We start from the raw sequence: 26,289 nt of genomic DNA, 5'->3' as shown, positions 1-26,289 counted from the left end.
GAGAGACGCAAGACCCAACACTCTGGATGAGCTTAAGGCCGCTATCGAAGCATCCTGGGCCTCCATAACACCTGAGCAGTGCCACAGGCTGATTGCCTCCATGCCACGCCGCATTGAAGCAGTCATTTCTGCAAACGGATTCCCGACCAAGTATTGAGTGCATAACTGAACATAATTATTTAAAGGTTGACTTTTTTTTGTTTTAAAAACACTTTTCTTTTATTGGTCGGATGAAATATGCAAATTTTTTGAGATAGGAAATTTGGGTTTTCATGAGCTGTATGCCAAAATCATCAATATTAAAACAATAAAAGGCTTGAACTACTTCAGTTTTGTGTATTTGAATCTAAAATATATGAAAGTCTAATGTTTATCACTACATTACAGAAAATAATGAACTTTATCACAATATGCAATTTTTTTGAGAAGATCCTGTATAGCAGGTGGAAATTTTAGACCCGACTCCACTCGGGGTGTCCAACAGGATCTTTTTATGTGACAGAAATGTACAGATTATTTGAAGTTTTGAGATCTTATTGTCTATAATACTTTGATCTTCTATTATGTTTTATGTTGTTCTTAGTATATTGAGCAATCCATTTTTAATGCTTTTAGGCATTGTATTCCCCTGAGGAAGTGGGCTCAGACCCACAAAACGTGTTGTCCGTGCTAATACATTTTACTGACATGTGACTGTCGTTATTGAGGTAAGCCACCTCCTCTTCTCGATTTTAGTGTTTTTAACCTAATCTACATATCCCTGGGTGCCTCTTTTTCCTATTGTGCTGTATATACCCCCCACCCTTCCAGCTTGGAGGGGTACTTCCAAGCCCCACATGGTGCTGACCAGCATGGAGGCAAGCAAGTGCTTTTTTCTGCAAGAGAGTGACCCCATCCAGTCCTGTCGATCGATGTCGATTTTTCAAGTTGCCAGGACACCCCATACTTTTATGTTTGTAGATAAGTTGGGGCGTCTGCCAGGCTCTCATACATCTGCTTATTCTGGCCGCTATCCAAGCCCAGATTTACATCACAGGAGCCTATAGGCACAGATATCCTGGCACCTTAGACTTCGCCCTCCATGAGCCTACAAACCTCAGCTGAACCGCACTACAAGTGTGCTGGCTGGCCCTGCTGTCACTTCTCCCTTACTTCCCTTGCCCGTCATAGGTAGCTACAAGTGCCTCTTAACCCTTTGCTGACTGCTCCATGCCGATTGGCGTGAACAGGGCGGCAGCCCCAGGACCACTCCACACCAATTGGCGTGAAGTCCTGGGGCGGGGTTTCGTAGGTGATCGCGCGTGCTGATGCTACATTCAGTCATCAGTCTCCCAGCAGCGATCGCCGCTAGGAGACTGTTGGTTGGCGAAACTACCATCTAATAACACTGTACAGTGCTGCGATCTAAGGCAGCGCTCTACTGGGGACAGCCGTGTGACCCTGGGCTGAAGCCTATGAAAGTCGATCGCACTGATTGGCTGGCGGGGAGAGGGAGGGAGGGAGGCTTAAAAAAAAATAGCTTAAAAAAAATAGCAAAATCTATTAATAAAATAAACAAATACATGTTTTTAATAAATGTAAAATAAATAAACTTTGAGGGAGCAGTCACAGCCCACCAACAGAGAGCTCTGTTGGTGGGCAGAAAAGGGTAGGAATCACTTGTGTGCTGAGTTGTACAGCCCTGCAGCGAGGCCTTAAAGCTGCAGTGGCCTATTTTGTAAAAAATAGCCTGGTCACTAGGAGGGTTTAAGCCCGTGGTTAATATTAGGTAGCCAGAGGTACCCTAAGTATTAAGACTGAAGGGAGATTATGTCAGAGGAATTCTGAGAGCTGAGAGAGAGAGAGAGCGCATGCCCTCTTATTTACACTCTGCTCGGGAATCTGCATAGGGGAGGAGGGAGGGAGGCACTAGGGGAAGGGAGGGAGCCGCCTTTCCATCATCAGGTGCCTGTACAGTGGTTTATTGTAAATCCGCTGCACCGCTATCTATAGTGCTGGAGCTACGTGGATGCCAAAGCCACGTGGGACGCCATCACATGACAATTAGGTGGACTTTTGCCATGCGGAAATAAGTGCGCACCCCGCGCCCTTAATAATGTCTGCCTCATTTAATATTTAAATCTTATGCTAATAGCATGCTGTCCAAAGCTGGTTGGGAGACAAGTCTCGGGGGTTGCTGTCCTAAGGATGTCCTGGGAAAAACTATTTTTATTTTCACCATCATTGGCTTTTATTTAAAAAAAAAATGTATGTACTTTACTGATGGGGTTCACAGAAAACTACTTCCTTTTAACCCTTTAGCAGCTAATTTATTTAGATACTTGCAAGTCCTCCAGGCAAAATTATTTTGGCACATTTTTATTTATTTATTTGTTACATTTTCTTACTTCTAATTAGTACTGCTGTTATGTGTATTTATGGACAGTTGTGACTGGGGGGCAGTGTGAGACAATAACAGAGGACTTCTTTCATTTTCTATATTTTCTGCTAGAGAGAGAGATATCAAAGCATTTACAGCACAAAGAGTTCAGCCAACTGAGATATTGAAGCTGCTAATGGGATAATAGTTGTGCTTTAAATACTGAGCACATAAAGGTGCATACACACGCACTACTAAAGAGAAGGACGGGTCCGTCAGACCCTCCCGCTGGGCGGTTGTTCTCCCGAATGTAGTGCGTGTGTACAGTCTATCTGCAGACTGATAAGGCTGTTTCTGAACGATCCGCTGAGCAGTCGTTCTCTTTAGTAGTGCGTGTGTATGCACCTTTAGATCCTCGTGGAGCAGCTACCACCTCCAGCTGGTGCCTCACACGTATGCACACTCTCTGTATTACCTTATCCAGTGTTCTCCCCAGGCTCTTTTAGCCGGGTGCTCCACCCGGCTAGTTTTGGTGAGCACCCGTCTGTCATCGGCTCATCACCCTCCTATGCTGTAAGCATAGTTGCTCACACAAGCACCGGCCCTGCATTCTCTCATCTCGCACCACCCGGCTACTTTTTCATACCACCGGCTACCATTTCATGCCACCCGGCTGGAAAAAAATTCTGGGGAGAACACTGCTCATCTCTGGATCTCTATTACTACTTATGCTATAAATAATGCATCTAAATACACCTCTTATCATTTGTGTTTATTACTGCAGTCAGAGGAGTTTTATGTTTATCCCAGCCATTATGGGAGGCCGGCCTGTATCTCTTCCCTGTGATGGAGGACATTACCCTGATAGCTGCTGTGCATGTGCTGCAGTTGTGGCTTGTGGTTATCACTGATGGACTGCCGCTGTGCATGTGCCGGTATGGCTTGTGGTAATCACTGATGGACTGCCGCTGTGCATGTGCTGCAGTTTTGGCTTGTAGTAATTACTGATGGACTGCTGCTGTGCATGTGCTGCAGTTGTGGCTTGTGGTAATTACTGATGGACTGCCGCTGTGCATGTGCTGCAGGTGTGGCTTGTGGTAATCACTGATAGACAGCCAATGTGCATGTGCTGCAGTTGTGGCTTGTGGTATTCACTGTTGGGCTGCTGTGCATGTGCTGCAGTTGTGGCTTGTGGTAATCACTGATGGGCTGCCGCTGTGCATGTGCTACAGTTGTGGCTTGCGGTAATCACTGATGGACTGTCGCTGTGCATGTGCTGCAGGTGTGGCTTGTGGTAATCACTGATGGACTGCCGCTGTGCATGTGCTGCAGGTGTGGCTTGTGGTAATCACTGATGGACTGCCGCTGTGCATGTACTGCAGGTGTGGCTTGTGGTAATCACTGATGGACTGCAGCTGTGCATGTGCTGCAGGTGTGGCTTGTGGTAATCACTGATGGGCTTCTGCTGTGCATGTGCTGCAGGTGTGGTTTGTGGTAATCACTGATGGACTGCGGCTGTGCATGTGCTGCAGTTGTGGCTTGTGGTAATTACTGATGGGTTTCTGCTGTGCGTGTGCTGCAGTTGTGGCTTGTGGTAATCACTGATGGACTGTCGCTGTGCATGTGCTGAAGTTGTGGCTTGTGGTAATCACTGATGGGCTTCTGCTGTGCATGTGCTGCAGGTGTGGTTTGTGGTAATCACTGATGGACTGCTGCTGTGCATGTGCTGCAGTTGTGGCTTGTGGTAATCACTGATGGACTGCCGCTGTGCATGTGCTGCAGGTGTGGCTTGTGGTAATCACTGATGGACTGTCGCTGTGCATGTGCTGCAGTTGTGGCTTGTGGTAATCACTGATGGGCTGCCGCTGTGCATGTGCTGCAGGTGTGGCTTGTGGTAATCACTGATGGACTTCCGCTGTGCATGTGCTGCAGTTGTGTCTTGTGGTAATCACTGATGGGCTGCCGCTGTGCATGTGCTGCAGGTGTGGCTTGTGGTAATCACTGATGGACTGCCGCTGTGCATGTACTGCAGTTGTGCCTTGTGGTAATTACTGAGGAGCTGCCGCTGTGCATGTGCTGCTTTGTGGCTTGTGGTAATCACTGATGGGCTGCTGCTGCGCATGTGCTACAGTTGTGGCTTGTGGTGATCACTGATGGGCTGCCGCAGTGCATGTGCTGCAGTTGTGGCTTTTTAAAGTCACTGATGGACTGCCGCTGTGCATGTGCTGCAGGTGTGGCTTGTGGTAATCAGTGATATGCTGTCGCTGTGCATGTGCTGCAGTTGTGGCTTGTGGTGGTCACTGATGGGCTGCCGCAGTGCATGTGCTGCAGTTGTGGCTTTTTAAAGTCACTGATGGACTGCCGCTGTGCATGTGCTGCAGGTGTGGCTTGTGGTAATCAGTGATATGCTGTCGCTGTGCATGTGCTGCAGTTGTGGCTTGTGGTAATCACTGATGGACTGCCGCTGTGCATGTGCTACAGTTGTGGCTTGTGGTAATCACTGATGGGCTGCTGCTGTGCATGTGCTGCAGTTGTGGCTTGTGGTAATCACTGATGGACTGCCGCTGTGCATGTGCTGCAGCTGTGGCTTGTGGTAATCACTGATGGATTGCTTCTGTGCATGTGCTGCAGGTGTGGCTTGCATCTGTAGGTAAATTCTGCCTGGTAGATCATATTTAATTTATTTTTGAAGCAGCTCGCAAGCTGAAAAGTGTCAGTGCCTCTGGTCTATGGGAGATCACCAACCCCCAGCAAATTGTTATTTTGTGTTCTCTGTTTATTAGTACTAATATCTTACATATATCATTTCTTATCCTTTTCAGAACTAAGATCTGAGCCCAAAGAACAAAAGACGTATGTGAGGTGTGATCAGCTGTCTATGGAGGAGGGTGACATGATGAGGACAATTAAAGAGGAAGAAGAAGAGACGATTTTGAGGAGTGATCAGCAGTCTATGGAGGGGGGTGACATGATGAGGACAATTAAAGAGGAAGAAGAAGAGACGATTTTGAGGAGTGATCAGCAGTCTATGGAGGGGGGTGACATGATGAGGACAATTAAAGAGGAAGAAGAGACGTATGTGAGGAGTGATCATCAGTTTGTGGAGGAGGGTGACACAATGAGGACAATTAAAGAGGAAGAAGAGACATATATGAGGAGTTATCAGCCGTACATGGAGGAAGGTGACATGACAATTAAAGAGGAAGAAGAGACATATGTGAGGAGTGATGAGCAGTTTGTGGAGGAGGGTAACACAATGAGGACAATTAAAGAGGAAGAAGAGACATATATGAGGAGTGATCAGCAGTCTGTGGAGGAGGGTGACATGACAATTAAAGAGGAAGAAGAGACATATGTGAGGAGTGATCAGCAGTCTGTGGAGAAGGGTGACATAATGAGGACAATTAAAGAGGAAGGAGAAGAGACATATGGGAAGAGTGATCTGCAGTCTATGGAGGAGGTTGGCATTATGAGGACAATGAAAGAGGAAGAAGAAGAGACGTATGTGAGGAGTGATCAGCAGTCTATGGACGATTTAATAATAAGAGTAATTAAAGAAGAAGAAACAACATATGTGAGGCGTGATCAGCAGTCTGCAGAGGAGGGTGACATGATGGGGACAACTATAGATGAGGACCCTCTTTCAGAGAGCAGAACAGGTGAGTGATCAACATTAAATATTGAATATCTTTAGTTGATATGACTGTGTCACTGCTCACAGACTGGCCATATTAGGGGTTGTGCTAGATGATGTTGGATTGCAGTTAGATTTTTGTCATCTAAAACTAACTTTCTTGATTGTGTTATTATTATTTTTATTATTTATTGTATGTATAAAGCGCCAACGTATTACGCAGCGCTGCACAAAAGATAAATGGGTTAACATGAAAGGTAGGACATACATGGAGCTCACAACAAAACAAGATCATGCAAATGTCTCTGATATCAGTAGTTCAGTGTCTTTGGTCAAATTAGAGACTGTTCTAGTCCACAAGATGGGTGATATACAGTGAGATTGCATAATCAAGCTGGAAACACTAGGGAGGAAGGCCCTGCCGGACAAAGCAGGTGGTTTCACGGAGCTCAGCACCGGGTGTCGAAACCAGGTGCCCCATAGCAGAAATGTTATGCTGCGCGGGGTTGCGTAATGGTAATTTGGGGCTCCGGTGGCTGCCAGACCCAGAATTACATCTTTCTCCATATCGAAAGAAATGACAAGGACACCGAGAGCCCAATATAGTGTAGTATGTATTAGTATGTCAGGAGGGTGTTAGAGTAAGTACAATAATACTCACAAACTAGGGCCACCGCATAGACAACCACTATCAATGCAGGTGGGAAGATTAGACCTGTTCCCACTCAGAAGCAAGAAGCCGCTCTCTGTTGATAGGATGAAGAAAAAGGGTTTTCACCCCTCCACCTGGGTTGGATTTAATACACGGGTGAACAGAGCCACCAAAAGAATAAAATAAGATATTTGTCTAGAGGCGCATGGCACAGACCTGGAGTGCATCTGCTGTATACTCCTATCTGACTGCAAAAACCATGGAGTGTATAAATACATTTCTTTGTTAAACGTTAACCCGTTGCTTCTGATGTGTCCTGTGGAGTGTGTAAAAAATCCACCACTAACACTTCCATTTTTATCATATCTTATTCTTTTGGCGCCTTTGTTCACTCGTGTGTTGTACATCTCCCTCCGAGTTGCGACAACTCAGAGGGGGAATAGTGCCGCCAGGGAGTTTTACGACAGCAGGGAAAGCCAGTGTTCTGTCTGATCGCGCTGCCTGTAAATGTGCGCTGCCCCGCATGTGCAGTAGTAGCCTGTGTGCCCCAAATAACACCCCAAATATCTCCGCTTCCACACGTCCTAAATTCCCCAAATTTTCAGGGTGATCCCCTGAACTACCTCTGTGCCAAATTGCAGCCCTTAATTCACGCTGGTTCACAAGACAGCTTCATGTAATATATCTCTGCAACCAGCGGGGCTTGGAGGCTGCTAAGTGATCCCCTCTCTACCCTGAATATTTGGGGAGTGTAGGTGGTGTGGAAGCTGAGATTTTTCGGTGGAATTATATTTATGTCCCCACTGAGCTTGCATGATACTCAGTGAGGAAGGCAGCTTCCCGGCAGCATGATCAGACATAACACCGGCATTCAGCTCTCCCAGTACCCAGCTCACCGACAGCATGAGGATAAATACTCCTGCCAGAGACTTACAATCTAAAGGGTACGGATAGAGACAATCGTTGCATCTGTTGAGAGGGTGCCCAGCAGAATGTTTTATGGTGTTGATGTAGGGGGTATGCGAGCATGAAAAGGTGTGTCTTGAGGGCTCGTTTGAAGGTATTAATAGTGAAGTCCTACTATCGTGCATGGGAGTGAGATATGCGCAATGCGGCCAGGCGCAGGTCGTTGGAGGATCGTGAGGGGGGTAGGGGCGGTATTTGTCTGTGCAGAATCATCAATTCTCAGAAAGATAGTGACATATTGCAACAGGATCTGGATAGGATGGCTATATGGGCACATAAATGGCAGATGACATTCAATGCTGAAAAATGTAATGCATGATTTTGGTCATACTGGTCTAGCACCATACAAAATAGACGGGATACAGATGGGGACATACACCATACATACAGACAGATGGGGACATATGCATCAGCAAGCAATATAAAAGCTTGGCAGATGAGTTTTTTTGTCCCTAACTGCTGCCAGATGGCTGTCATGTGCGGAAAACACAAAGAATTGTCTGCAAAAACCAGCAGCCATTTTCAGCGGACTCAGGTGTCATCCCTGCCTCACTGTAACAATGTGTGTGAAGCGTGTTCTGATGTCTCTGTATGTGTGTTAGTGTCTGTTGTAAATAAACTTGGTTTAAATGAAAAAGTAAAGTGTATTTGTTTGGTTTGTATGGACTGAGCATGTGCAGATATGACATCATATGCACACCTCCCAACTTCTGAAGCCAGAAAAAATGGACACTAAGACCCGCCCCTGCCACATCTTTTGCCATGCCCCTTCCACACCATTAACCGTAAGCAATATAGCATGCCACGTGGCACTTATACAGCTCCCTGGTTTCTACTGGTCCCCCTCCAATCCCTAAATTGTTCTTTGGTGCCTAGTAACCCCCTCTTCCCCAATACCGTTTCCTTGCTGGTGGGCTTTTCCTCCCCCCCCCTTTCCCACAGCTTCCCTGGTGGTGGTGGGCTTCCTTCTTCCTCCTCCACAGCTTCCCTGTTGGTGGGCTCCCCCTGCCTCCTCCACAGCTTCCCTGGTGGTGGGCGTTGCCCTCCCCTTCAGCTTCCCCTTCCCCTTAGCAGTATAAGTGCAGAGTATTGTGCTGTAGAAGCCTTGCATCTCTTACCTCTCCAGTGCTGTGAATCCTACAGCCACTGACCCCCTTAGTGTCCGGCGTCTCCATCTCCTCATATCATCAGGCGACACTCATGAAGATGCCGGGCACTAGAGGCAGCGGTGACAGGGAGGAGTGATGGAGAGGTGAGAGATGTGCGGCTTTCATTGCACAATACTCTGCATTTATACTGCACACATAGATCACCTAGAACACACAGTACGGTCACACAGGTGTTAATGTGAGATGGTAACAGTACATGCTGATCACACAGCAGGCAGTGACCAGCCTAGGGGTACAAATCTCATTTTTTAGGGGGCACACAGAGATCACCTACAACACGCAGCACAGTCACACAGATGTTGAAGTGACACGGTAACAGTCAGTACTTCGAACTTTGAACACACAGCAGGCCTGACAGTGACCAGCCAAGGGGTATTGGCACAAATCTAATTTATTTATTTATTTTGGCCCACAAAGATCACCTAGAATGCACAGTATGGTCACACAGGTGTAAACGTGACATGGTAACAGTACACGCTGATCACACAGCAGGCAGTAACCAGCAAAGGGGTATTGCCACAAATGTCTGCCACACTGGGTTTTTTTTTGTGTGGCAAACTCTTATCACCGATAAGTCAGTATGGTCGGTCACACGGGTGTTGCTGTAATATTGTGCGGGGGTAACATAGCATGTGCCGTGTCACAAGTGTCAGACGCGAAATTACTTTTGCGCAGGGCGGCGGGCTTTAAAGGGGCACTATGACGAAAAATTGTAAAATATGCAAGACAAATAAGTATGTTTTTCCAGAGTGAAATGAGCCTTAAATTACTTTTCTCCTATGTTGCTGTCACTTACAGTAGGCAGTAGCAATCTGACAGAAACGACAGGTTTTGGACTAGTCCATCTCTTCATAGGGGATTCTCAGCATGGCCTTTATTCTTTATATATTCCCTGAAAAGGATTGAAACAAAGATGCTGGCCAGCTTCCCTGCTCACTACACAGTTTTTTGGCAGTTGAACAGAGCAACTGCCATTCGCTAAGTGCTTTTGAAAATAAATAAATCTCTAAGAATCCCCCCATGAAGAGATGGACTAGTCCAAAACCTGTCGCTTCTGTCAGATTTCTACTACCTACTGTAAGTGACATCACCATAGGAGAAAAGTAATGTATGGCTCATTTTACTCTGGGGAAAAAAACATACTTATTTTTTTATGTTTGCACATATTTTAAATTTTACAATATTTTGCCATAATGTCCTTTTAGTGGTGACGCATCCACACACTATACTGTATATAATGGTGGTGTGTTGCAAATGGCCCGCATCGTTTGCACTACTCCACATAAGTGTTTTGCCATCCCTACTGCAGAGTTGCCCAGAAGGTTTTAGATGTTTGCGTGCCATTAAAGAGAATCTGTACTCTAAAATTCTTACAATAAAAAGCATACCATTCTATTCATTATGTTGGGCCCCTCTGTTCTGTTTCTGCCACTCCCTGCTGCAATGCTGGCTTGCAATTGCCAGTTTTAGGCAGTGTTTACCAACAAAAGACATGGCTGCTAACAGCATGTGATAGGCTGAGAGTAGCTCAGTGTGTGACTCATACAGAGCTTGCAGGGGGCCTGGAGAGGGTGTGTATAGCTTCTATCCTATCACAAACAAAGCTGCACATTCCAGCTTGAGTGCCTGAGCCCGATAAAGCCGTCAGAGGAAAGAAGATTAGATTATACTGTGCAACTAGAAAAGGCTGCAGTAATCCAGAGCACATTAGAACAGGTATAGGAACATATAGGACAGAAGACATAAGGATGAACATTTTGTTACAGATTCTCTTTAAAGTCAAAGGGGCTTGCCATGATCGATCAGTTTGCAAATTTTCACATAAAAATTTTGCAAACGTGAAATTGCGATGTTTAGCCATCACTAATAATTTATATTATACAGTAGTTTATATCAAATAGTATATGACCTATGCAATACAGAATTGCATTCATTTATATGCTGTATATCACATCATCCTGTATGTAAGCCACCTCTTTTTTCCTCAATTTTATTGGTTTCAAACCATTTTATTTTTGCCCCTTTGCATTGTCACCTCCTCACCAGGAGGGATCGGGCTCCAGCTTGGGCCACCAGGCCTGTCCCACCAACTAAAGCTTTATCAAGAGTGTGACCAAGACCTAGAGGAAGCCCTGGGGAGCCGAGTGCAGACTGATTCCTCCACATGCCTATATTGCTGGTGCCCTAAAAAGTTGAGTTTCCCTTCACACTTCACAAATCACCAGCTCACCATTAATACTAACACAAAGAAGGATATTTTGCGCTCCTAGTCCGGGGTAACCAATTAGAGATGTGTTCCTCTTATGAAGTCATGCACTGCGACACTCCGTAATAGGGTAGCTTGGCAAAAAGATCAAAGAGAAATGGAGCGCGAGAAGTGGGCGTGGCTGGTATTCATCAGGCGTGTGACGTCACATGACGTCACACGCCTGATGAATTCCAGCCACGCCCACCTCACAGCGAGACGGAGCCCAGGCCATCGGGACTCGCGCTGCTGGCCACAGCGCGTCATCCTCCTCTGTTGAGGCAAGCGGTTGGCTGTCCGCTGATATGCGAATTGCACAATTAAGTTTGTGAGTATAACTTTTAATTCTCAATAAACAATCCTTTATGATTAATGCACTATGGTGCGCTCCATTTCTCTTTGATCTTTTCACCATTAATACTACACAATCTGGGCTCCCTTTGTCTCTGTATATTTTATAAGGTGATGAACATCTTGTCTCTCAGATGAGGATACAGCGGTAATAAGAATGTGTAAGTGACACCACATTGCTCTACAAACATAACACAGATTTCTTACTATAAGTACATATAGGTCTGTTGCCATAAGAGTAACACATTGTTTCCATTGTCTCATCAAGCTCTACAACTTACTGCTTTTTCTAAGAAACTATACGTTGGTTGCTATTGGTAACAACCCTACACCATTGTTCCGGCACCAGCAACTCATTAGAGCTGCAACGCACTTGACTCTCATCACAGCAACAGCATAGGAGATAGAACTTCTTAGGCGTCCTCGGAGTTTATTCAGTAAACAGATATACAGTACATGTGGTTACATCTTAGTGAAGCAGATTGTTCTGTAGTAAGTCCTTTGAGTTACAGCTCTTGGCTCCATTGCATGGCAACCAGGTTTTATCTTATGTTCCATCTATCCTACATTACATCTAGACTACGTGGCCCATAGGTCTATATACATCATACAGTTAGATAAGATGACAAGACATATTATAAATACTAGTAAAGGGTGGAAGTCATCAGCCAGCAGTCAGAAGAAGCAGAAGAAGTGCCTCTCTTGCGCCCGTCACCTGCTTTAATACCGATCACTAAAGAGTTAAATGTGACATCATCTGAGCAGTGACGTATCAATACCTCATCGTCTGTTATTGGCTCAGATCCTCGTGGTATCATGACACGCACAGTTGTTACTGCACATGGCCTGGAAAGTCCCATGTTCCAGGCACCGGACATCTTGTTCTGAAAAATAACTGATGTTTACAGAACAAGACTGCTTATCTGTCTGTACATCGGGTAGATAAACTCTTTAACCTTGGCTGGTTCTGTGTAAGACACAAACCCATGTTCCAGAGTTTCTAGAAATGCTGCTTACAAGGAGACTCTGCAAATCAAGTCTTTTAACTAAACTCAGTTAAAATAACTGAGGCCTTACATTCTAACACTTTTCAATGTATGGCCAATGCTTTATCTGTAGGGAGGTCAATGAGTTGCAAATAACTCTGCATAACTTGTATGCAAATGTAATACAAATTGTATGCAAATAATCACATTTGTCAGGAAATGCGTTTCATTGGCTGAATTCCAAGATACATAAAATTAGCATGCCAGCCAAGGTTATAGTCATGTCATTAGCGGCTGCACTTGCTCCATTTCGCCTGCATAAACTTTGCAACAACTTGGAATTATCAGCAGCTCACTGACCATCTCTAATGATAATTGCTCCTCCCCTCAGAATTATCGAACAGGAAGTGATGATGTTTCTCTATTTGCAGGGCGGAGTCCCGGCATCAGGAACCTTTCAGAGACTCGTCTCTCTGTATCCACAGACTGTACAACGGATGATGATGACATTGGACAAGAGTCTCCTGCAGAGATCCTGGTTACCCCAAATATTCCCCCAGACTCCCCTCACCTGTCTAACCCTCATACCCAGAACAGGTCTCTCCCTGCTGGGGGATCTTATTCTTGTTCCACATGTGGGAAATGTTTTGTTCGGAAATCAAATCTTGTCTGCCATGAGAGATCTCACACTGGTGAGAAGCCCTATTCGTGTGCTGCATGTGGGAAATGTTTTGCACACAGATCACAGCTTGTCACACATGAGAGATCTCACACTGGTGTGAAGCCGTATTCATGTGCTGAGTGTGGAAAATGTTTTGCACAGAGCTCCCACCTTGTCACGCACGAGAGATGTCACACTGGTGAGAAGCCCTATTCATGTGCTGAGTGTGGGAAATGTTTTGTGCGGAAAGCAAACCTTTTAACACATAAGAGATCTCATACTGGTGAGAAACCATATTCTTGTGTTGAGTGTGGGAAATGTTTCCCACATAAATCATATCTTGTCATTCATAAGAGATTACACACTGGTGAGAAGCCCTATTCATGTGATGTGTGTGGGAAATGTTTTGAGCGTAAATCAATCCTTGTCACACATCAGAGATCTCACACTGGAGAAAAGCCCTATTCATGTGCTGAGTGTGGGAAATGTTTTGTTCGGAAATTACAGCTTGTCAGACATGAGAGATCCCACACTGGAGAGAAGCCATTTTCATGTGCTGAGTGTGGGAAATGTTTTGCTCAAAAAAAAGATTTTGTTATTCACGAGAGATACCACACTGGTGAGAAGCCCTATTCATGTACAGAGTGTGGAAAATGCTTTATATCTAAAGCAAGCCTTATATATCATGAGAGATCTCACACTGGTGTGACACGCTATTCATGTGCTGAGTGTGGGAAATGTTTTGGATGTAAATCAAACCTTGACAAACATGAGAGATCTCACACTGGTGTGAAGCCCTATTCTTGTGCTGGATGTGGGAAATGTTTTGGAACTAAATCAAACCTTGACAAACATGAGAGATCTCACACAGGTGTGAAGCCCTATTCTTGTGCTGAGTGTGGGAAATGTTATGGAACCAAATCAAACCTTGTCAAACATGAGAGATCTCACACTGGTGAGAAACCATATCAATGTGCTGTGTGTGGGCAATGTTTTGAGCGTAAATCAAACCTTGTGACACATGAAAGATCCCACACCGGTGAGAAGCCCTATTCATGTGTTGAGTGTGGAAAATGTTTTCTTCAGGAATCACATCTTCTCAGTCATGAGAGATCTCACACTGGTGAAAAGCCCTATTTATGTGCTGAGTGTGGGAAATGTTTTTTACTGAAATCTAACCTTGTCAGTCATGAGAGATCTCACACTGGTGAATAGCCCTGTTCATTTGCTGAGTGTGGGAAAGGTATTCAGCATAAGTCACTGCTTATCAGATTATCAGATACTTATGTTGTGTGGGAAATGTCTTTGCTATAAATGCTCTAATTTACTTTATTTCTCTAATCGTCCTCCAGGATGATTACCACCTGAAAGAAGACTGGTCCCACCCCTTAAAGTAAGCACAGCCCATATATTCTCCCCCTCTTTCATCACTATCCAGTTTTGTGACGTTTTCCCTACACCCGTGGTCACAGGCAGCACAGGGATACTTGGACGGGGAGCCTGTGGGCAGCTGTCTATAGAAACTCCAAGTTATGTATTACATCCGGCTGCAGGGGAACCTCTTTTGTGTGAGGTTTCTGTGGGGCTGTATACTGGAGGGTGTACCTTTCATTAGCTGGTTCACTAGATGTTTGCATGTAGGAGCCAGTATAAGGTGGTGGTGCACTCCGGAATGGGGCGTCTGGGCATGCCATGTCTCCTCTGCTGGCGTCTTCTACATCTGGGCAGAAGATGTCTCGTCAGCTGATCATCAGTGTTTTTCACCAATCAGAGAAGAAGGGTGGTCTGAAGATGAACGGAGGACTCCTTCGGCCATTTCTTGTGGGGGGTGGAGCTTCACCATGTGTCGGCCTCTTCTGCATACAGCAAAGGGCGGTGCAGTGACGAGCTGACTGGCATCTCCTTCTAAAAGTCAGCATGCAGGGGCGGTAACTTTCTCTTGTATGCGGACAACAAGCGTCATAAGGAGGCAGATGTGGAGTTGACTGACGTCAGCTGTGGGGGGCGGTGCTGGACTCTGATTTAAAAGGAAACACACACACACGCACGTGCAAACGCTGAACGGGCAGCATGGAGCAGGCGGAAGCTATAGCTGAAGCTATCATACAGACTGTGGAGGCATCAGAGCAGGCTGTTACTGCTCCACAGGTATTGTGTCTCCCTCCTCATCTCTGGTATTGCTGGTATGTAGGGTAGTTAGTGTGGAGTTTTCTAACAAACATTATAATTAAGTTACGTATATGTATAGGCCAGTACTCTTTAGAAAGGACAGGGTCTCTTAAGTTTTCCATTTTAGCTAGAGTTGCTTCTGCTTGCAAAGCTTCAGAAAGTTAGAATCAATAAGTTACATTCATTTGCTACGGTTTTTAAGGATATGTAACCGATCATGTAATGTTGTAATTATTAACTGAATAACATGAGCTTTATGTAACGCAATGCTATAAAACCAGATGACTTTTTAATAAACCTGCACAGGAGAAGCAAGTTGGTAACTGAACACTTGTGTCTGTGTGCTTCTTTCAGGGCCTAAATAATTGGGAGCCCTAAGCCAACCTCACCCTAGAGGTGTTTGGCCTCACACTAAATGTTCTTATATTACAGGTCCTCCTGAGTTAAACCTCACATTAGGTTAATACTTACCTATGTAGTTTTGCTATTTTCTAAGCAGTTAAACGCTCTGCAAAGTCTGATATTTGCAAGAGATGTGACACTAAATTGCCATCGGGGTGTAATAGATCACATTGTGCAAGATGTTTAGCTAATCAGGTTCCTACACAGGTTCCAGATACAGGTGTAACCAATAGAGCCATGTAAGACCTTATGAAGACTATGAAAGATGAATTATCTTCCACTTTTGCAGCCCTTAGAGCAGCATTCCCAGTGCCAGCACAGACTAGATTAGAGCTGCAGTCCCAGCAGCCTCTAGTTCAGGAGTAACAGGCCATCCCTGAGATTGCTTCCATGGCTTCTACAGGCCCAGATTCAGTCCCTAGACCACAAGACACCTCAATGTTTTCAGGCCCAGTCTCAGATACAAGTACAGAGCCAACCTGCATCCCAGCTAGTCATTGAAGGAACCTAGATAGATGTGAGTCCTACTGTAGTATCAGAGGAGGAGTATGAGGAGTCCTTGGAGGAGGCTATATACTCTGATGGCTCATACAAACAGTGAAGATGCGGCACACAAAAGGCTTGCTATTTAAAGCATATATTGATGGTGGAGCAACACTACATGTTACGAACCCTCACGGTTCTTCATCAGGTGTAAAATGAAACCAATTACAGCACACACATTTATGCAGGTTCAAAACCACACCCCTTAGCTGGGGGGCGTGGTGATCTTAACTAGACACTGGCCACACCTTACTATCACAGTTGCACACTGTTTACAAAATTCGTCAATTCTCTGTATGGATAAATAGATCAAATATAAATACATATGAATAATGCAAAATTATCTTTGTAATAATTCTAAACACAATACCACATTAGGGGCACTCCACATAAGGCTACCCCTCTAATAAACATTATAACTGACCGTAATCCTAGGGCACTCCACTAGGGCTACCCGTAAATTCCGACCTAAAAAAAGAAAGGTGAAGAATGTAACCATAGTCACTACCACTGACTTCCATTATACATTACACCGCTAACGTTACATAGCCTACTTATAAACAACAATAAAATACACTGTAAAAAACACTGTAAAAAACGTCCTTGCTGTGGGTACTATGCAGAAGAACCCTATACACAACGCTATAAAAATGCTGTAAAAGCGCTGTACTGATGCTATAAAGATGTTATATGAAATAGCTATATAAAACATTTCCACTGCACATGCTCATTCATCCCTCTTGGATGTATAACATCGAGGTGACTGATCCATTGTGCCTCTTTCTGGAGCAACAGCTTTTCTTTGTCGCCCCCGCAACGTTGTAAATCTAAGGAATCAAGTACCATCCATCTTAATTGTGAGGCCCTGTGCCTAGCATCACGAAAATGTCTAGACACAGAAGTCTTGTATTTTTCTTTACCTTCCAGGAACCTACTGATGAATCGCTTGTGCTCTTGAATTCGCACACGCACTGCCCGTGTGGTCATGCCTACATACATCATGCCACACGGACATTTTAAACCGTAGACAACATAGGTACTGGCACACGTATACCTGCCTCGGATTTACACTTGCCTTCCTGTGTGCGGATGGGAAATGGAGTTGCCTCCTACTATTGCTGAACACACATTGCAACTGCAGCAGGCAAAGGTACCATTCCTCTGTTTATTCTGCCTATTTATGGTGGTGGCAGTATCTACCTTCCTAACTGTACTCTGGATCGTTTTCCCTCTTTTGAGGGCAAACAAAGGTTGCTCTCGGAAAAGATCTCCTATCCCCTGATCGCTACTGAGTACCGGCCAGAACTTCCTGACTACCTTTTTGACCAAGGGGGTATTTTTCCCAAACTGCATGACAAATGGTATACGTCTAACTCCACCCACTGTTTTGTTGTTACCGCTCAACAGATCTTCTCTCTTTAATGTCCCTACTTCATCTTGGATTCTAACTACCTGCTCCCTTGGGTACCCCTTGGTGACAAATTTGTCTACCAAATCTTGCCCTGCCAGAGCATAGTCCTCTGGTATGGAACAGATCCTTTTAGCCCTTAAAAATTGGCCCCTGGGTATAGCTCTTGTAGTGTGGGGGTGGTGATAACTGTCTTTCCTTAGTAAATTATTTCGATCAGTGGGCTTTTTAAACAGTTTTGTGCTCAAGCTGTTCCCCTGTTTAGAGATGGTAACGTCAAGGAAATTGACCATCTCCGTTGACGTCTCCATGGTAAACCTGATGGTGCTATGGCCTATATTGGCCTCACTCACCATCTCCTCAAGTAATTCCATAGATCCGTTCCATAGAATGAGCACGTCATCAACAAATCTAAAGTATCGATAGATGTGCTCTCTGTATTTTGGATTCTCAAAAAAGAATTTCCTCTCCAGGGACTCCACGAATATATTTGCCACCGAGGGGGCAGCTGGTGAACCCATGCTTGCCCCTTGTTTCTGGAAATAAAACCTGCCATGGAATTTAAAATAATTAAATTTGAGAATTAACTCCCAATACATCCAAAAGGAAGTACACCTCAGCATTTGTCAAATTCATATCTAACAGATTGCTTTCTACACAGTTAATGGCTTCATCCTGTGGGATAGCAGTGAACAGACTTTGTATGTCTAAACTACAGAAAATCAATTCTTCTGGGACCTCATTCAGGGACTCCAATCTACATAGCAGATCTGTAGTGTCCTTTAGGCAGTGAGTAAAAGTTCTTACTATCTCCTGCAAGTAGCCATCTAGATACCCCGCTAGCGGGTATAAAACACTCCCGCGGCTGGATACAATGGGGCGGCCAGGAGGATCCTGCAGCCCCTTATGAATCTTGGGGAGAAGATATAGCAAAGGGACACGGGCAGTCGGTGGTCAAACCTCTTGCTATTTGTTGTGAGATTGTCCCATCCTCGACTGCACAAGCTAACAGGAAGTCCACCTTAGTTTTAACTTCATTGGTTGGGTCGTTCTCACATAACTCATAGTGCTCAACGATCCCCACTTGCCTCAATCCTTCCTGTACATAGCTGTCCTTATCTTGCACAACTGTTGCACCCCCCTTGTCCGCTTTAAGTATGATAATACTATCATTGTCCCGAAGTGCACTGAGTGCCTGCTTTTCTGCCATAGAGAGATTACTATTTGCCTTTCTGTTATCCCACTTTGCTTTTACTTCGTTTTTTACTGCCTTTTCAAATGCATCAATTGCTGGACAACAGACATCAGGAGTCTATTCTGATCTATTTAGATATCTTGTGACATTCGCATGTTTATGTTCAATGCTGAATGGCTGGTCTTTAAAGTGCACTTTCAGCTTCAGTGTGCGAATGAACTTGTAGAAGGCCACTTCCCACTCAAATAGTTGGTCATTGTATACGGGGACAAAGCCTAGTCCTTTTTCCAACACTGACACCTCAACTGGTGATAAAACATAGCTTGAAATATTGATCACATTGCTCACCTTCGGCCGGTTTCGTGTGTTGTAGCCCTCTCGCGGTGGCAGTGCCTCAGTGGGGTCAGTGCTAGTGCCGGTGATGCCCCGATTCGTCTGACTTCCTGGAGTAGCTCTTTCATATTCAGTACCCGAATCTTCTGTCATTGAGTCAGAGGAGGCCGCCTGCCTATAAGCTGAACCCCTCGTGCCGCCATGACCACAGCGCCCACGGCGTCCCCGCTGTCCGCGGCCTCCTCCTCGGCTTCTCTCTGGCCTGGCTCTTCCACCGCGCCGCTGAGCAAAGCGGCGTCTCTGCGGGTACTCATCCCTCGCATTTCCGGGTCGTTCGCTCACTCCGGAAGTGACGTGGCTCTGACTCACCAGCTCCTCCTCAGCATCTTCGAAACGAGAGTAACGGCTTCTCGTTTGGCGTCTGTCGTATTTCCAGGAATAAACTCGATCTAAGGTATAGTCCTCAAGGTCTCTTTGTATCTTTTTCTTGTCCGAAATGGCTAACTTTTCATCCTCGAGGTTATTATCTAACTCCTCCATTATGTTAATATACTCGCAATCCTTCGTGCAGCTCTCTAGGTCATTAGTTGCAGTGGTGGAGGGAACGTCAAGGAGCTGTTGTATGACCTAAAGAGAAAAGAGTTAAGATACAATTTGCACCGCATGTTTCTGGCCGATTACGTTAAGAACAGGAGGATACCAAGGGGATTTCGAATTGGACTGAGGTCCACACTGCTTAACAACGACCCCATTTTTGTACAAAGATTCTTTGAAATATTGAACAAAAGCAGCATAGATGTCATGACACTGACTATAGAGAGATTATCAGTGCATCTGAACAAACTGAAGGTCGACATCACCACTGCAACTAATGACCTAGAGAGCTGCACGAAGGATTGCGAGTATATTGACATAATGGAGGAGTTAGATAATAACCTCGAGGATGAAAAGTTAGCCATTTCGGACAAGAAAAAGAAAAAGATACAAAGAGACCTTGAGGACTATACCTTAGATCGAGTTTATTCCTGGAAATACGACAGACGCCAAACGAGAAGCCGTCACTCCCGTTTCGAAGATGCTGAGGAGGAGCTGGTGAGTCAGAGCCACGTCACTTCCGGAGTGAGCGAACGACCCGGAAATGCGAGGGATGAGTACCCGCAGAGACGCCGCTTTGCTCAGCGGCGCGGTGGAAGAGCCAGGCCAGAGAGAAGCCGAGGAGGAGGCCGCGGACAGCGGGGGCGCCGTGGTCATGGCGGCACGAGGGGTTCAGCTTATAGGCAGGCGGCCTCCTCTGACTCAATGACAGAAGATTCGGGTACTGAATATGAAAGAGCTACCCCAGGAAGTCAGACGAATCGGGGCATCACCGGCACTAGCACTGACCCCACTGAGGCACTGCCACCGCGAGAGGGCTACAACACACGAAACCGGCCGAAGGTGAGCAATGTGATCAATATTTCAAGCTATGTTTTATCCCCAGTTGAGGTGTCAGTGTTGGAAAAAGGACTAGGCTTTGTCCCCGTATACAATGACCAACTATTTGAGTGGGAAGTGGCCTTCTACAAGTTCATTCGCACACTGAAGCTGAAAGTGCACTTTAAAGACCAGCCATTCAGCATTGAACATAAACATGCGAATGTCACAAGATATCTAAATAGATCAGAATGGACTCCTGATGTCTGTTGTCCAGCAATTGATGCATTTGAAAAGGCAGTAAAAAACGAAGTAAAAGCAAAGTGGGATAACAGAAAGGCAAATAGTAATCTCTCTATGGCAGAAAAGCAGGCACTCAGTGCACTTCGGGACAATGATAGTATTATCATACTTAAAGCGGACAAGGGGGGTGCAACAGTTGTGCAAGATAAGGACAGCTATGTACAGGAAGGATTGAGGCAAGTGGGGATCGTTGAGCACTATGAGTTATGTGAGAACGACCCAACCAATGAAGTTAAAACTAAGGTGGACTTCCTGTTAGCTTGTGCAGTCGAGGATGGGACAATCTCACAACAAATAGCAAGAGGTTTGACCACCGACTGCCCGTGTCCCTTTGCTATATCTTCTCCCCAAGATTCATAAGGGGCTGCAGGATCCTCCTGGCCGCCCCATTGTATCCAGCCGCGGGAGTGTTTTATACCCGCTAGCGGTGTATCTAGATGGCTACTTGCAGGAGATAGTAAGAACTTTTACTCACTGCCTAAAGGACACTACAGATCTGCTATGTAGATTGGAGTCTCTGAATGAGGTCCCAGAAGAATTGATTTTCTGTAGTTTAGACATACAAAGTCTGTTCACTGCTATCCCACAGGATGAAGCCATTAACTGTGTAGAAAGCAATCTGTTAGATATGAATTTGACAAATGCTGAGGTGTACTTCCTTTTGGATGTATTGGAGTTAATTCTCAAATTTAATTATTTTAAATTCCATGGCAGGTTTTATTTCCAGAAACAAGGAGCAAGCATGGGTTCACCAGCTGCCCCCTCGGTGGCAAATATATTTGTGGAGTCCCTGGAGAGGAAATTCTTTTTTGAGAATCCAAAATACAGAGAGCACGTCTATCGATACTTTAGATTTGTTGATGACGTGCTCATTCTATGGAACGGATCTAGGGGATTACTTGAGGAGATGGTGAGTGAGGCCAATATAGGCCATAGCACCATCAGGTTTACCATGGAGACGTCAATGGAGATGGTCAATTTCCTTGACGTTACCATCTCTAAACAGGGGAACAGCTTGAGCACAAAACTGTTTAAAAAGCCCACTGATCGAAATAATTTACTAAGGAAAGACAGTTATCACCACCCCCACACTACAAGAGCTATACCCAGGGGCCAATTTTTAAGGGCTAAAAGGATCTGTTCCACACCAGAGGACTATGCTCTGGCAGGGCAAGATTTGGTAGACAAATTTGTCACCAAGGGGTACCCAAGGGAGCAGGTAGTTAGAATCCAAGATGAAGTAGGGACATTAAAGAGAGAAGATCTGTTGAGAGGTAACAACAAAACAGTGGGTGGAGTTAGACGTATACCATTTGTCATGCAGTTTGGGGAAAAATACCCCCTTGGTCAAAAAGGTAGTCAGGAAGTTCTGGCCGGTACTCAGTAGCGATCAGGGGATAGGAGATCTTTTCCGAGAGCAACCTTTGTTTGCCCTCAAAAGAGGGAAAACGATCCAGAATACAGTTTGGAAGGTAGATACTGCCACCACCATAAATAGGCAGAATAAACAGAGGAATGGTACCTTTGCCTGCTGCAGTTGCAATGTGTGTTCAGCAATAGTAGGAGGCAACTCCATTTCCCATCCACACAGGAAGGCAAGTGCAAATCCGAGGCAGGTATACGTGTGCCAGTACCTATGTTGTCTACGGTTTAAAATGTCCGTGTGGCATGATGTATGTAGGCATGACCACACGGGCAGTGCGTGTGCGAATTCAAGAGCACAAGCGATTCATCAGTAGGTTCCTGGAAGGTAAAGAAAAATATGAGACCTCTGTGTCTAGACATTTTCGTGATGCTAGGCACAGGGCCTCACAATTAAGATGGATGGTACTTGATTCCTTAGATTTACAACGTTGCGGGGGCGACAAAGAAAAGCTGTTGCTCCGGGAAGAGGCACGATGGATCAGTCACCTCGATGTTATACATCCAAGAGGGATGAATGAGCATGTGCAGTGGAAATGTTTTATATAGCTATTTCATATAACATCTTTATAGCATCAGTACAGCGCTTTTACAGCATTTTTATAGCGTTGTGTATAGGGTTCTTCTGCATAGTACCCACAGCAAGGACGTTTTTTACAGTGTTTTTTACAGTGTATTTTATTGTTGTTTATAAGTAGGCTATGTAACGTTAGCGGTGTAATGTATAATGGAAGTCAGTGGTAGTGACTATGGTTACATTCTTCACCTTTCTTTTTTTAGGTCGGAATTTACGGGTAGCCCTAGTGGAGTGCCCTAGGATTACGGTCAGTTATAATGTTTATTAGAGGGGTAGCCTTATGTGGAGTGCCCCTAATGTGGTATTGTGTTTAGAATTATTACAAAGATAATTTTGCATTATTCATATGTATTTATATTTGATCTATTTATCCATACAGAGAATTGACGAATTTTGTAAACAGTGTGCAACTGTGATAGTAAGGTGTGGCCAGTGTCTAGTTAAGATCACCAGGCCCCCCAGCTAAGGGGTGTGGTTTTGAACCTGCATAAATGTGTGTGCTGTAATTGGTTTCATTTTACACCTGATGAAGAACCGTGAGGGTTCGTAACGTAGTGTTGCTCCACCATCAATATATGCTTTAAATAGCAAGCCTTTTGTGTGCCGCCTCTTCACTGTTTGTATGACCTGATCCTCAGGGGGGTGACCTGAGCGAGGCGTAGCACCGGCAACGTAAGGAATATTCTTCCTGAAGGGGTTCCAAGACCGTGACGTAATCCACAGCGTATATACTCTGATGGCTCACCTGAACCCAGACCCACCAGATCCCCACATTATCTATTCTGTGCAGAAGATACGGTGGAATTGGTATAGGAGGTATATGACAAATTCCTGAGATGACACCAACCTCTTTTGGGCAAGACAATGGCCTCAATTCACTAAGCTTATCTCCTGTCTTTAATAACTCTTCTAGAGTTGTTACCATGGTGATAAGGCATGTAGTATTCAGGAAACATTTTACCTCAGGCAAACCTAAAGTTAACTCTTCTGTCTTTAAGTTAACTCTCCAATCCTTAAAATAACTCCAGAGTTAAAGACAGGCTGTTAATTAACTGTGTGTGAAAATAACTACAGAGGAGGTAAATTAACTACAGAGGATGTAAATTAACTACAGAGGAGGTAACTTAAGGAATGAAGAGATAAGAGAACTCTCTTACTGTGTGGAGGTAAGCTTTCTCTTGCCTTATTATCTCCAGCATGATCTTAGTGAATTGAGGCCAATATCTATAGAGGTAGCCGTAAACCCTTTCAGAATAAGGAACCCTATGCACATGAGCTGTCAGGGGGAGGAACCAGGGGCAGTCCAAAAGGTGGATGTATAATTCTAGGAGAGGAAGATCAGCCTTCTTTTTCAACAAGACCAGAAATCCCACTACCCCCAAACCTGACAAATGACCAGAGGCTTCTAGTCGGGGGGGGAGGCTTCTTTCCAGCTTGGAAAACAATTACGACCAGTAGGTTTATCCTAGACCTATTAAAGAACGGATATAGACTGGAATTTCAGTCCTGACCTCCCCCCAGTCGCTTAGTTACTGGGATCCAAGCCTAACTAAATTCAGCGGAGCAAAGGCTACCGCTAGAAGACCATTTCAAGGGATTCTACTTGAAGGTATTCATTATCAAAAAACCTTCAGAGAAGTTTTGGGTGTTTTAAAATCAGAAACCGTTAAACCCTTAAATTGTAGAGAAGCATTCTCAGATGGAAGGCATCGCCTCGGTTTGAAATCTGATATGGCCTGGAGCATTTATGACAATTAAAAATTTGGCAGACGCATACTGACACATACTGATTCATCCGCGGTTTCAAAATTTCTAAGATTTGCAGTCAGGTTCTTCGACAGCAATTGCCATTATCAGTACCGAGCTCTTCCTTTCAGAATATCGTCGGCTCCGCCTCCACAATGTAAGGGTTCTTCCTTACCTGGATGATTTTTTGTTTCTAGTGGACTTTCCGGCAGATTTGCGCAGGGATCTACATTTTTCTGTTCAAGTCCTCTCGGACTTGGGGAGGCTGAAAAGCAGGAAAAATCCAACCCGCTACCATCTCAAAAGTTAGGAATGGTCTCTTATCTTTTACAGTCGCTCATATTCAGGGCAAGCTGGATAAAATGGGCAGATTTGCTCAGCAGAGCTCCAGCAGAGTCAGAATAGGAACTAAACCAGGAGGTATTCAACTCTCTAGTTCAGAAGAAATTGGGGTTACCCATCTTAGATCTGTTTGCAACTCTGGCCAATACAAAGTTGTTCCCTTCACCCTTCCTCTTCACCCAGCAGGCTGGATGCCCTGTCAGGGACACATTTTACCCTTTCAGTTGGATACCAAGGGTACTCGGGCAGAAAGAGACATCAAGGACATGACCCAGATCATGTTCATAGCCCCGTGGTGGCCGAGGAGAGCATGGTCCCCTTTATACAGAGACTTACCCTGAAGGGCCCCTGGCATGTGGATCCCAGACCAGACCTACTATTTCAGGGTAATCGGGTTCACCTCAATCCAGACCAGTTCAAACTTACAGTGTGGCAAATCCTAAGGAGGCAGGGGCTTTCAGACAGAGTGACTGTGACTTTGGTTAATTGTAGGAAGCCTAATACTAGGCAAATCTACAATAAAGTCTGGAATGTTTTCTGTTCATGGGGACTAAGGAAGAATGTTTGTTCAGATAGTTTACAGTATATTTTAGAGTTTCTCCAGGATGGAGTGGATTTAGGTCTTTCAGCCAGTACACTGAGAGTACAGATGGCCGCTCTTTCAGTTTTCCTTGACAAGCAGTTATCTGCAGAAATTAATATCAGGAATTTTTTGAAGTCTGTGACTAGATCTCATTGTCCCCTTCAAAGCTTGTGCCTCCTTGGGATTTGTCCAGAGTTCTCAATTTCCTCATGTCCAGTATTTTTGAGCCTCTAGGCAGTACCTTTTTAAAGAGACACTGAAGCGAAAAAAAAATGATGATATTATGATTTGTATGTGTAGCACAGCTAAGAAATAAAACATTAAGATCAGATACATCAGTGTAATTGTTTCCAGTACAGGAAGAGTTGAGAAACTCCAGTTGTTATCTCTATGCAAACAAGCCATTAAGCTCTCCGACTCCTGGAGAGGGCTGTTATCTGACTTTTATTATCTCAACTGTTCCTGGACTGTTTACTTTTCCTCTGCTAGAGGAGAGGTCATTACTTCACAGACTGCTCTGAAAGACTCATTTTGAATGCTGAGTGTTGTGTAATCTGCACATATTATAGAATGATGCAATGTTAGAAAAAACACTATATACCTGAAAATAAAAATATGAGAATATTTTCTTTGCTGCTAATCTTCTAGTAATTATTCATAGTACACAACCAATTCACTATATCATATTTTGTTTTTTGCTTCAGTGTCTCTTTAAGAAACCTGAAACGAAAGGTTGCATTTCCGCTAGTCATAACAATGGCCAGGAGAGAGTGATATTCAGGCCCTGTCCATTGAGGATCTGTATATGATTATACGTGACGACAAGATTG

General features: G+C 44.7%; 1 pseudogene; it reads left to right on the top strand.

Annotated features, from left to right (window-relative positions):
* Positions 1-26,289, top strand: part of LOC137537144 (uncharacterized) — a 117,385-nt pseudogene that overhangs the window by 54,872 nt on the left and 36,224 nt on the right.

This window comes from Hyperolius riggenbachi, chromosome 10 (assembly GCF_040937935.1).
Source record: "Hyperolius riggenbachi isolate aHypRig1 chromosome 10, aHypRig1.pri, whole genome shotgun sequence".
NCBI lineage: Eukaryota > Metazoa > Chordata > Amphibia > Anura > Hyperoliidae > Hyperolius > Hyperolius riggenbachi.
The sequence above is the reverse complement of the archived record's forward strand: the minus strand, read 5'-3'. Positions and strand labels throughout refer to the sequence as shown.